The sequence below is a fragment of the Pelobates fuscus genome, chromosome 5, assembly GCF_036172605.1.
Source record: "Pelobates fuscus isolate aPelFus1 chromosome 5, aPelFus1.pri, whole genome shotgun sequence".
NCBI lineage: Eukaryota > Metazoa > Chordata > Amphibia > Anura > Pelobatidae > Pelobates > Pelobates fuscus.
Genome location: NC_086321.1, coordinates 281,192,992 through 281,207,193, shown reverse-complemented (window position 1 = coordinate 281,207,193; position 14,202 = coordinate 281,192,992).

Below are 14,202 nucleotides of genomic sequence, written 5' to 3'. Positions count from 1 at the left end.
CCAGAAACTGGCAGTAGGACTGGGAGTTGAGCTTGACTCCATCCTCAACCCGAAAAGGCCCCACAAGCTCATCTTTGATGATACCAGCCCAAACCAGTACTCCACCTCCACCTTGCTGGCGTCTGAGTCGGACTGGAGCTCTCTGCCCTTTACCAATACAGCCACAGGCCCATCCATCTGGCCCATCAAGACTCACTCTCATTTCATCAGTCCATAAAACCTTAGAAAAATCAGTCTTGAGATATTTCTTGGCCCAGTCTTGACGTTTCAGCTTGTGTGTCTTGTTCAGTGGTGGTCGTCTTTCAGCCTTTCTTACCTTGGCCATGTCTCTGAGTATTGCACACCTTGTGCTTTTGGGCACTCCAGTGATGTTGCAGCTCTGAAATATGGCCAAACTGGTGGCAAGTGGCATCTTGGCAGCTGCACACTTGACTTTTCTCAGTTCATGGGCAGTTATTTTGCGCCTTGGTTTCTCCACACGCTTCTTGCGACCCTGTTGACTATTTTGAATGAAACGCTTGATTGTTCGATGATCACGCTTCAGAAGCTTTGCAATTTTAAGAGTGCTGCATCCCTCTGCAAGATATCTCACTATTTTTGACTTTTGCTGAGCCTGTCAAGTCCTTCTTTTGACCCATTTTGCCAAAGGAAAGGAAGTTGCCTAATAATTATGCACACCTGATATAGGGTGTTGATGTCATTAGATCACACCCCTTCTCATTACAGAGATGCACATCACCTAATATGCTTAATTGGTAGTAGGCTTTCGAGCCTATACAGCTTGGAGTAAGACAACATGCATAAAGAGGATGATGTGGTCAAAATACTCATTTGCCTAATAATTCTGCACTCCCTGTAAAAAAAAATCAGATTACCAACCAATGTATAATAGAACGTGGCTACTATGCCAATAGACAGAAATTGTCCTTATTTAAGAAAATATGGGATAAATGGCTGATCAAATTTCCTACAGTCTTAACTGATACCCTTAATAAAAGATATATTAATCCTTAGATAGAATTTCTGGCCAGGTGGGAGTTGTTTTGTATACTTAAAGATAATTGGGAATACATTTCCGTAGGAATACTAGTCTCCATTCTGTTAACAAAATCTGAACAGATAATGGAAGACCGGAAGACCTACAAATTATTATATTGTAAAAAGACTTTCTGTAATGACTGCTAATGTTGTGTATTTTTATAATGCTTGCCATTTTTGTATGTCTTATTATGAAATAAAAAATAAATAAAAAAAGAGAGAATCCAAACCCCTTTGTCTGGATGTGGGATGGGTGTCCAGGGATAGGGCAGACGGAGGCACATCATGGTGAAAAGCAGTCAGTGGTTTAGCAAGAGAATTAGCTAGGGCTGAGCCAAGGCAATCTTGGAGGCCTATGGGCACATTGACATCTGTCTTTTCTGCCATTTTCCACAAATACAATTGAAATATATACAGAACCGAGGGTTAAGGGCAAGGTCACCCAGTGTGCATAAGTGGGGGTCACCCACTGGGAAAGGACAAAGCCAAATATAGGAGGTTCACGTGTAACATTATAGGGGTCCTCTCTCAAACTACCAGTAGGGCCTATCTGTAGTAAGTGGGTCTCAGAATGACAATGGAGGGGGTCACCCTCAACACTGCAATGTGCCCTATGTGCATCAATCACACAAAGCCTGGTTATGGCCAGAAATGGGGGTCAGTCAGAGAAGGGTCAATGAAAATAGAAACCTTTAACAGGGCCCAGTGTTCCACCTGAAGTAAGACTTTTGGTCTGAGCCTAACTCCAGAAACAAATTGAGGTCACCTGACAGAGGGAAACAGAGGAGGAGGCAGGAGAGCTGGCAACACAGCCAGCATGTGATCACTAATGTGGGGAGCAGCCCAAAAGGGCTGATGCAAGAAGGCCTACACATGGTGCTGTGGTAAAACCAGTGCCTATTTTATGACAGTCCAGCACTGAAACCACGCTAAAAGTGAGTGCAGAAGGAGAGGAAGGGGGCACCAGGGACAACTAGGAAAACCACTGCACGGAGACCATAAAACAGCACAATAAGTGCCAGGGTGAAGGCCTAATTTGCGGTGGTCTGGCACCAAACACATTCCATAACAAGAGTGTAGAAGAGAGTAGAGTATACCAGGGACGCCTAGAAATGTGGCAGGCACTGCAGGGCAATAAGTGCCACAATTGGGGGTCGCTGTAAAAACATGCTGAAAACCAAAACCACAGCAAGGCACACCCATCACAAACACCCCAAGATCTAAAAACACCACCACAACAAGGTAAATACTAAACCAACTAAAAACATACATAAGGGTAGAGCTGAATTACTCTGAGATGGAGAATGCTCACCTGGAGGCAACAGCAAAGAGAGAGGGAGTGGGGGGTCTTGACGGGGGTTTATATGCCAATCTTTATGTTGATTGCTTGATTTAAAAAAACACATATATATATATATATATATATATATATAAATATTTTTTTTTTACTAATTATGTTAACTGTTACTTTCTTTGCTGCTGGCAGTATCAGTAAAGAAAGTAAAGCAAATATTAACCCTGTCTTGCTGTGAAAGTCATATCCGTAATCCTCTCTGCACTCTTTCTCTGCTACATTTAGAGAGAAACTCTAAACACCAAAACTCTTTAGCTCAATGAAGCAGTTTTGGTGCATCTGCGACCAGGCATCTTGTACCATTTTGTACATTTGCGACCAGGCATCTTTTTGACACTTTTGTGGTGTTTGTGTTTAGCTGTAATTTTCCGCTCTCTCATTTACTGTTCCCATACAAATTATATATTGTTTTTTTCAGGACCAAAGGGGTTTTCTTTACATACCATTATTTATATAATCTCATGTAATTTAATTAAAAAAAATATGAAAAAATATGATGAAAAATTGAAAAAAATACACGTTTTTTGAATTTTATGTGAAAAATCTTTTACTCATCTACAAAAGCGAATGAAAAAAACTGCTAAATAGATTCAAAATGTTGTCCTGAGTTCAAAAATACCCAGTGTTTACATGCTTTTTGCTATTTTTTTGCATGTTATAGGGCTATAAGTACAAGTAGGATATTGCGGTTTCAAAACATACATTTTTAAAATGTATCAATAGTGACATTGTAACACTATTATCTGTCATAAATTGCTAAATAACACCCCACATGGACATATTTTTTTAAAAGTAGACAACCCAGGGTATTCAATATGGGGTATGTCCAGACTTTTTTAGTAGCCACTTAGTCGCAAACACTGGCCAAAGTTAGCGTTCATATTTGTTTGTGTGTGAAAAAAGTAAAAAACTAAATTGAACGCTAATTTTGGCCAATAACCAACCTGGCCATTTTCAATGTAAAAATATTTGACCCATATATTTGACCCTGTAACTTTCAAAAACACTATAAAACCTGTACATGGGGGGTCCTGTTCTACTCAGGAGACTTTGCTGAACACAAATATTAGTGTTTCAAAACTGGAAAATGTATCACAACAATTATATCATCAGTAAAAGTGCCGTTTGTGTGTGAAAAATGCAAAAAAAGTCACTTTCACTGACAATATCATCGCTGTGATATGTTTTACTGTTTTGAATCACTAATATTTGTGTTCAGCGAAGTCTCCCGAGTAAAACAGTACCCCCCATGTACAGGTTTTAGGGTGTCGTAGAACGTTACAGGGTAAAATACAGTAATAGCAAATTAAATTCTCTGGACTTTCGGCCTGGGTTGGCAGGCAGGTCCCTTAAATTGCAATCAATAAAATAACTTAATTATGTAAAAATATTACATAAATACGCACGTAGAATTTAAATATATATGCATATTTATATATTTGAAGTCTACGTGTATATTTATATAATTATTTATGTAATTTTGTATATGGACATATGAATAGTTCGCATTCTTTTTATTTATTTATATATACATAGATATATATACAATTTCATTCTAAGTGTATTTTGATATAAATATATATATATATATATTAATATCAAAATACAGTTTGAATAAAATTTCGTATAGATATATAATTTTTTTTAATTTTTATTATTATTTTTTATTTTTTTTATTTAATTTCAATTATTTATTATTCGTATTTTATAATAATATATATATACAATATATATAGTTATTATATATATACGTGTGTAAATTAATTATAAGTGTATTTTTATATTAATATATGTACATATTAATATAAAAATACACTTAGCATGACATTATATATATATATGATATATAGACATATATTATATAGGTATGATATATGTCTATATATCATATATATACACATATATAATAATATTTTTTTTTTATTAACTTTCACTTTAAATTTTTTTTTGATTTTACAGTTGCAGGGAGACTGCCTGTCAGCACAGATAGTCCCCCTGCTGGCAGAGACTAGGACACCTATTGTGGCCATGTGATCGCCCTGTTGGGCGATCACATGGCCACAGGGGTCCTAAACCACCATGGGGAGACTGTCTGGGCTGCAGGCAGTCTCCCCACACTGGGAGCACCGCCGATCGCCGCCGGGGGAAAGACGGCGATCGGGTAAGTACATTGGACGGTTAGGACGGTTCAGGACCGTCACCGGTCGGCAACGCAAAAATGCTGATGACGGTCCTGAACCGTCCTCTGTCCTTAAGGGGTTAAAGCGGCACTGTCACCATCTGGGGACTTCGCAGAATTTGGTGAGGGTCCGTTGGCAAGGAAAAGTAAGATCTACTTACCTGAACTGGTCCCTCATGGGCGCCGCCATTTTCCCCCAGCAAGTGCTCTGACGTCACTGCACGTGTGAGAGAACAAAAAAATGCAGGATCCTCCATAGACAGAGCCAATTCCTTGTAGTTGTCACTGGTGATGGCTGGGGGGGGATTAACACTTTTAGACGGCAGTAGCCCCGCCCAGTTTGTAGAAATGTCAGGTGTATGAAAAATGCATAATACAAAGTTTTCCCTACTCTGTCTTACGTTTTTACTTAGAAATGGATGGGAAAAATAAACGTAAGACAGAGTAGGGAAAAGGAAGAGAAGCGATTGGGAAATAGTAAGTACGGTGTGACAGTGCCACTTTAAGTTATTTCATTGCTTCCTACAGCGCATTTTGCAGCTGTCCTTGCATTTCCAAAATGTTGCTCTTTGAATACATGTTAACTAGACGTATTTGGATTGAATGGCAGCAGTTATATTAACTCCATGAAAAATAATACTCAAGTATTTGAGCAATGGAAATAATGCAACATTACTTGCTATAGCCTTGCCAACGCTACATGTTGTCACAATAAAGAGCTAGCTGAAGGAAAGAAATTCATTGTTCCCATCTATTTCCCAGGGCTTGTAATGTGAGTATGTTTTGATTCATTTGTTCAAGCTTTGACTTGCTCATGCAATGTTCCATGTCAGGTGTTTTTTGGGTCTGTGAAAAGAGTTTAGAACGCCACACTGCTATTATGAGCATTCTACACTCTGAGCCAGCATGCTGTAAAAATCCACAACACATTCAAGTTACACATTGATTCATTTATAGCATGCGTCTATTATTTAAGGATGATGTATTGTTAACTCTGATCATCCATAAAGAATGCCCTTTTTATTGGGTGACAATGGAGCTGCTCCCTACTGTTGCCACAACTTACAGTTTTAAAGGAAAACAGTTATCATTTTATGTATTGTTTCTTGTTCTGATTAGGAGCCCCCATAATTAAAGAAATAATGTAAAGAAAACTAAACAACCCCCCTACCCCCTAACTATTACAGCCTCTCTGCAGTCTCCCCACCTTCTGATGTATTATCATGACTGATGGTAAGGACAATTGCTTCTCACTGAGAAGAATTAGGGACATCAGTAGCATGATTTGGCATATGCTGCGCTCTGCCAATCCAAAACTTCTCACAGAGTGAAAAAATGATGACGGTTTTTATTTTATTGTGACTCATTGAGAAACAACATATGTGTTAAAAGGTTACAATATTACCAGACGGTTAAAATAAGCAAGGGAAAAAATTATCAAATGGTGAAAGAAACTTGAAACAAATTGAGAACATTGTTGCTGTGTGGGATATTCCTGGCCCCTGGCCTCCTGGCCCCCTAAATATCTAAATACAGTAAAATATTACTTGTAACATAGAAACATAGAAGCATAGAATGTGACGGCAGATAAGAACCATTCGGCCCATCTAGTCTGGCCAATTTTCTAAATACTTTCATTAGTCCCTGGTCTTATCTTATATCTAGGATAGCTTTATGCCTTATGTATTCAAGTCTGCAGCTGCTGGCTCTGCCTCTCATCTGCCTGCTTGGCTGACATAATCAGAAGTGATTCTCTGAGCCAGTCACAATGCTTTCCCATAGGATTGGCTGAGATTGTCAAGAAGGCAGATCAGGGGAGAGCCAACACAAGTCAAACACAGCCCCAACCAATCAGCATCTCCTCATAGAGATTAATCAAATCAATGTATCTCTATGATGAAAGTTCAGTGTCTGCATTCAGAGGGTGGAGACACTGAATGGCAGAAACACTGTGCAGCACTGCCCCAGGAAGCACCTTTTGTAGCCAGCTGAGGAATAGCCAGTGGAGGTATCCCTAGGCTGTAATGTAAACACTGCCTTTTCTCAGAAAAAATAGTGTTTTTACTGCAAAAAGCCTGAAGGGAAGAATTATACTCACCAGAATAGATACAATAAGCTGTAGTTGTTCTGGTGACTATAGTGTCCCTTTAACCCCTTAAGGACACATGACATGTGTGACATGTCATGATATCCTTTTATTCCAGAAGTTTGGCCCTTAAGGGGTTAAAGCCACATCCACAAGCCAAGTTAATATAAATAATGTTTAGCTTGTATTGTTTAGTCATTACATTTCTTTACAGTTCATCATTATACCAGTGGGCAGTCCCCACAACAATCCTATCTTGACACATTCCACATCTCAAATAATACTGAATATTAAGACCTTTGAAAAATGAAGGTCATAAGGAGGAAGTGCCTCTAGTGACTTTCTTTCATACAGCCACTAGAGGTGTGTTTCCAGATACAAGTAAATGTTGCAGTTTCTCAGAAATGGCAAAGTTTTAAATTGTTCAAGAAAAGGGACAGAATCTCTTCACTATGACCACTACATTAACATATAGTGCTTATTGTGTTCGATCAAAAGGTGTGAAAGTGGGCAGGGAGGGAGCAGGGCTGGAAGGGGTGCCTATGATGCTATGGGATTTAGGAGCCTGTAGAAAATGGGGCAAGTCATCCTTGTGTGCAGGCCAGCCCCTTCAAGAATGCTCACGTGCAGACAGGGCCGGACTGGCCTACCGGGATACCGGGAAATTTCCCGGTGGGCCGCTGGCTGGGGGAGGTCTGGTGGCCGGCGGCCGCTGGCTGGGGAGGTCTGGTGGCCGGCGGCCGCTGGCTGGGGAGGTCTGGTGGCCGGCGGCCGCTGGCTGGGGAGGTCTGCTGGTCGGCGGCCGCTGGCTGGGGAGGTCTGCTGGTCGGCGGCCGCTGGCTGGGGAGGTCTGCTGGTCGGCGGCCGCTGGCTGGGGAGGTCTGCTGGCCGGCGGCCGCTGGCTGGGGAGGTCTGCTGGCGGCCGCAGGGGGAGCAGGCTCTTCTGTCTCTGCTCCCCCGCCCTCGCGCGCAGCTTAATGAGACCGGGGCCGGAATATGACGTCATATTCCGGTGCCGGTCTCTTGCTAGCGCGATTTTTTTTTTCCAGGGCTGCTTTGTATCCCCAGTCCGGCCCTGCGTGCAGAGCAATGCTGACATTCTCTATATGGGCAGAAAAGCCCAGTCAGTACAAGCCCCTTTTATTAACACGTTCACACTGTTATCTATGAGGATTTTTGTTCAATTCTCAGAAGCAGGAATTAGAGAACATCCAGAGTACAGGTTGATAATCCTGATCTTGGATCCCTTGTCCTCTGGTGGGGGAGACAGTTGGAGTGTATAGTTTCTAATTCTAAGTGCTCAAAGAACCATGACAATTTTGGCAGAGTGCTAGTGTAAGCAATGCATATTTGCATATTTATCTCCCATGTATGAAATGAAAGAGCTCACTTAGTTTGGGGCACCATAAAACAGAGTGGTGGCCTTGGGAATGCTGACTGCAGACTAAGAAGACATCGAGAGCATCTGACTCGAAGATTCACCATTGTAGTAGTGACACAGGTCTTAGAATGCCCATAACTATATTGGAAAACAAAGGTACCCTGTAGTAACCCTCTATCACTTACCAACTTAGTCAGTCACTGACAGAAAACAATATGATGCTATAGCAAGCTTCTTTGAACCATGAGCACACTAGTTAAAAAAAGGCAGACATTAACCATTTTCTTCTGTCCTCTCCTGCATTGTTAATCTGCTGGAGAAGAAAGACGAATTAACAGAGGGAGCCAAACTGATTCTATACCTTTGCACTGAAACGGTCTGCACCAACGGACATTTTTGAAAAAGAAAGGTTAGAATGATGAACGATTTTGCTTCCAAAGAGGTATGTCAACCTGCAATAAAATAAGCTATCAAAGCCTTAGCCTATACACCAGATTCTCTATAATGCTTTGAGTGAGTGAGCAGCTTCCTCTATTGTATCAAAGACACATAGTACTATTGAGAAAACCTGGGAGGACAAGACTCTGGTACATAATCAGCAATGACCCACCACTTCAAGATGGCACTCGGCAGGTGTTTTCCTGTTCAAAGTCTTTGCTGTATATGTTTCAAAATGTATCTACCACCCTGGTATGTACATTATAGTCGGCCTACATTGTTATTCGGAATCACAAAACAATTCAACCGTGTTGTAAACTGCCATGGTAACATACACTTTGTAGAAATGGAAGGATGCAGAGCATTGCAAGGGTCAAAAATTCCACCAGTGCCATCCAGAAAACAAATCCCATGCACAGGGCATTGTTCAGTGAAAGTGCTCTGGCAAGTGCTCCTGCATTTGTGAGCTTGAAAACATTCCATTGTATATGTCCTCTGTCCTACGGAAGAAGGATATTGGAGAAACACCATGAAAGTAGGACTTGGTTTGTGAATTGGAAGGGACATATCAGGTGCATTTCATTTCATACACTATATATTATGAGGTGCTCTAATTTTGAAACTCACTTAAGTATTAAATTTCAGAATTTTTTTTCCAAAACCATTTTTATTGTGAATGCATGGTACACAAATATAACACGAGTGACATTATCATTTATGCTTTTAAGCTGTTATTCGGTAAGGTACATTCACTAGTGATGCCGCGAACATAACATTTTCCGTTCGCGAACGGCGAACGCGAACTTCCGCAGATGTTCGCGAACGGGCGAACCCGGCGAACCGCCATAGACTTCAATAGGCAGGCGAATTTTAAAACCCACAGGGACTCTTTCTGGCCACGATAGTGATGGAAAAGTTGTTTCAAGAGGATTAACACCTGGACTGTGGTATGCCGGAGGGGGATCCATGGCAAAACTCCCATGGAAAATTACAGAGTTGATGCAGAGTCTGATTTTAATCCATAAAGGGCATAAATCACCTAACATTCCTAAATTGTTTGGAATAACGTGCTTTAAAACATCAGGTATTATGTTGTATTGATCAGGTAGTGTAAGGGTTAGGCCCGCTTCACAGTGACAGACCAAACTCCCCGTTTAACGCACCGCGCACAGTCCATTTGCACAACCGCAAACTCCCCAATTGCACAAGGTTGGATACCAAGCTAGCCATGTCCCGTTCCTTGTCCTCACTGATGTTATTGAAGGTCTCTTCTTCCACCCAGTCACGTACAACACCAAGGGTCCCCGAAAGGTGACAACAAGCCCCCTGTATTTTTTTTTTTTAAATGTACACTACTGTTACACCAGATATGAGTTGCACTGGTGTGACACTGTGCCCTGGCAGGCCCTAAAACGCACACGTGTGAAGGACACTGACTGCTATTATTTCACAGCCAAATTTTTTTAATATTTTTTTTAAATGCAAGCTATTGTGCCCCCAAAACGTTTGTGTGTGGGGGTGCTGGAATGACGTGGGCCAATGGGAGCCTGAATCAACTTTTGGCTCCCACTGCCCCTTTAAGAGCAAGCTCGTGACTCGAGCCGTGCTCCTAGTGCCAGGCAGGCCACGTGACCAATCACTGCGGTCAGTGCACGCGGCTAAGTCAGAAGAGGAGATCAAGCCGCATGCGGCTCGTGTGGAGGCAGGAGTGATCCAGCCACGCGCGGCTCAAGCTTAGGAGCCAGGTCGGTCCCAGGATAAGGTAAATACAGCCACAACCACTTATCCCAATCACACACCTTTCCTAACGTCCTATCCCATTAAAAGCATATTACCGCGTATTTAATAAAACAGATAGACCCCCTTCTTCATCCAGGTTACCGATCGATGGTTCGATATTCTGAGCCCTCTCTGATTTACTGTACACGACTATTCGATATTCCCACAAATTTTATATAGCATTTTATGTTTGATTGAGACCACCTTAAAAATATTGGATATCGCTAAAAATCATGATCACTATATACTTTCTCTACAAACCTCTAAAATGAACCAAACTACTCATCCATCCGCTATACCACTTTATCCCACCTAGAACTAGTGCCCAGTTAAAATACTTGACTCTTACTTACCCACATTCAGTCATGCCACACACATTTCACCACTACTCTCACTGAATCGATCTGACTACGGCTAAATTCATCTTCTACATCAGAACACTACTCCTAAGATTGGGTTGTATCCATGTCTCAGGTCTTTCATTTAGAATAGGGGCAGCTTCGGTCTCCTTCAACATTGACACTCCAGTGCATATTATTAAAAGATTGGGCAGATGGAAATCCTCAGTCTACAACCGATATATTCCTCATCCCGAGAAATAAATGAGGAAAGCTTTTAAAAGTTTGGCTTTGTAAATTTGATGCAATAAGTGTGTTTTTCTTTAATACCTTTTCACCCTCTTTGCATGAACCCGATTTACATATATTACTAATATGTTTCTGAACAAATATATTATATTATTCACTCACTCACTCTCTAGGCCAGCCTAAGACATCATGCTGCCTAGGTCCAACGATAAATGACTATGGGGGATAATGTATAATAAACACAGGCTACTGGCTATGGGAGGGATAATGTATAATAAACACAGGTTACTGGCTATGGGGGGATAATGTATAATAAACACAGGTTACTGGCTATGGGAGGGGTAATGTATAATAAACACAGGTTACTGGCTATGGGAGGGATAATGTATAATAAACACAGTTTACTGGCTATGGGGGGGGATAATGTATAATAATCACAGGTTACTGGCTATGGGGGATAATGTATAATAAACACAGGTTACTGGCTATGGGGAGGATAATGTATAATAAACACAGGTTACTGGCTATGGGGGGATAATGTATAATAAACACAGGTTACTGGCTATGGGGGAGATAATGTATAATAAGCACAGGTTACTGGCTATGGGGGGGATAATGTATAATAAACACAGGTTACTGCTATGGGAGGATAATGTATAATAAACACAGGTTACTGGCTATGGGAGGATAATGTATAATAAACACAGGTTACTGGCTATGGGAGGATAATGTATAATAAACACAGGTTACTGCCGTGGCGAACGCCGAATGCCGTGGCGAACGCGAACAAGCTATGTTCGCCAGGAACTATTCGCCAGCGAACCGTTCGGGACATCACTAACATTCACTATTTTGCGATTTTCTTAACATGAACAAAACAGAAAAAACAAGCAAAACAAAACAAATAAGAGTTTCCAAACCAACTAGGTCCTTGGTAATAAGCAAAAGATTGAGCTTAGACAGTTACCTTTGGATGTGGGTGTCTGGCAGGCTCAGTTATTGCCAGTTCTTCCGCGATACCACTTCATCAGGGATTATGAGGTGTTGCTGCTCAGGACAATGGAACATACAGTATTTTGCAGTTTAATAGTTAAGAGCAAAAGAAGGTACACCAAAGAAGGTCTGTGGTTCCAGTGCTCTGCTACCTAAGCATGAATTGTAAGACCAGACTAAATTAAATTGAAGAGAACATAGTAAACTAATTGCCAGTTTGCCTTAGCCTCCCGCCCAGCAGCCCAATGGTAAGCCAGTGTTCTGGGATAGGTTGAGATAAGCCCATCAAGGAATTACTGCCAGGGGGTCTCGACCCGCCATCACCTCAGCCGAGAACCATGCCGTGTATGCCAAATTGGTTTTCACCTTGGTCTTGAAAGATTTGTCTAGGGTGAGTATATATGATCTCCAGGTCAAGAGACATTTTTTGGCGAGGAGTTCTTTGTTATTTAATGTGTCCAACCAATCCATTTTAAATACAGAAGCAAGCTTGGTTATAAATAACTCCAAGGTGGGTGCTAACAGCTGTTTCCAGACCTGTAGGATGGCTTTGCGTCCCACTGCTGCCACGATGAGGAGGAATCGTTTGTTAAGCAGTGGTAAGAGCCCTGGTAAGGGTCCTAAAAGCAAGAATTCACGTGTAAGCGGTAAGCTAGGCATGCCCCTGCTATCTAAGTAACCATTTAGCTCTGTCCAGAAAGATTGGATTGGGGCGCACTCCCACAGACAGCCTTGGTGTGTGTGCATTTGAAGCAAGTCGCAGTCTCCTTTCTGGCTATGAGATGGAGTCTGTGAGGGGAGTAATAAGAGTAGTGTAGAGTTTTGAGGAACATGTTCCTATAAGACACCATTGGTAGTGTCTGACTATGGGTAAAGTGTGCAGTGAGTATGTCTCCCGTTCTTATGTTCGGAAAGTGTGTCTTCCACTTCCCCATGCCTGTTTGTAAGGGGTGCCAGTCCGGGATATATCGCAGTATCTTGTAGAGTTTGGAAGTGGAATAGGCAGTGGGGTTAGAAGAGCACAGCATTGTGTCCAGAGGGTTCTCCCAGTCAGCAGGAGTGAAGTGTTGGGTAATGGTGTTATAGTAGTGTTGTGTTTGAAGGTAAGCAAACCATGGAATGGGAAGGACCGCAAAACGCTCCCGCAGCTCAGCGAGGGAGAGAAACCTCTGGCTGACATGACCCACAAAAGCCCGGAGGGTGGCAATCCCACCCTCCGCCCACACCGTGAAAGGGTGGTGAGCGCTTTGGGAAAAGTCTGGGTTGTGAGTTAAAGGTAGGTGAATGGTACGTATTGGGTCAACACCCAGTTTAGAACAAGACTGTTTCCATGCCCTAATAGGGGTAGCCAGGAGGGGATTAGATAGGATACTGTCAAGGAGTAGGTGGTGTGGCCTGTGAAGGAGTGCCACGAGTGGGTTTGGTGATGCCAGGTAGGACTCCAAGGACAAGTTAGAAAATCTGTTTTGAGATTAAATCCAGTCTAGCGCGTATCTAAGCTGTGCTGCCAAACTGTATTCCCCGGCAGCTCTGTGTTGGTTTAATTTGGTAAGGCTAAGGCGCGCCCTACACCTCTGCCAGAGATATTGTCTAAGATGTTTGTTCAGCAAACACTCGTCACTTTTCGAGAGGAGTACTGGGAGCATCTGGAGGGGATACAACAGCTTAGGGAAACTGACCAGTTTGTATAGGTTGGCACTTCCGATGTAAAGGCAACTTGTGCCAGTGTTCAAACTCTGCGAAGATGGCCGTTAGAATTGGCGGAATATTCATTTTACATACTGTGTTGTGGTGTTGTCAATGGTAGATGACTATGGTGATTATATGTGTTGTGTAATGAGGTGAGAGTGGACTAATGAGGATAGGCAGGGAGCATGGGGAGGGGGAGGGAAGCCAAGAGTGAAAGAGGGGGTGAGAGAGAACCACCAGGCAAAGTCCCTGAAGTTGCGGTAGATAGGTGGAACGCTGTCAGCCAGTTAAGGCAAGAGTATGATGCAAATAGAACGAAGGCTCAGCAAGAACTGTCTAAGTATGTACAGACAGGTTGTCTGGCAAGCGTAGAACTCTTGTCGTGCGTGCCGCTTCAAAGGGATGGAATCCAAGAGGTGCGCTACAGTGCTTCAGGAGCTCTGCCTGGGGTTAGGAAGCAGGTTGAGTGGGAAGGTGAGAGCGACAGATGCGTAAGCAGCGGCAGGCTGTCCCTTAAGGTGGCATAGGATGATGTGTGCAGAGTGACAGTTTAGTAGCAAGGTTCCCAGTTTAGAATGGCAATAGTAACCCCAACCAGTAGTAAGGGGCGATGAAAAGCAGGAGATATATATATATATATAAAACAGGGCAAGGTAAGCACAATGAGTCCCATAGACA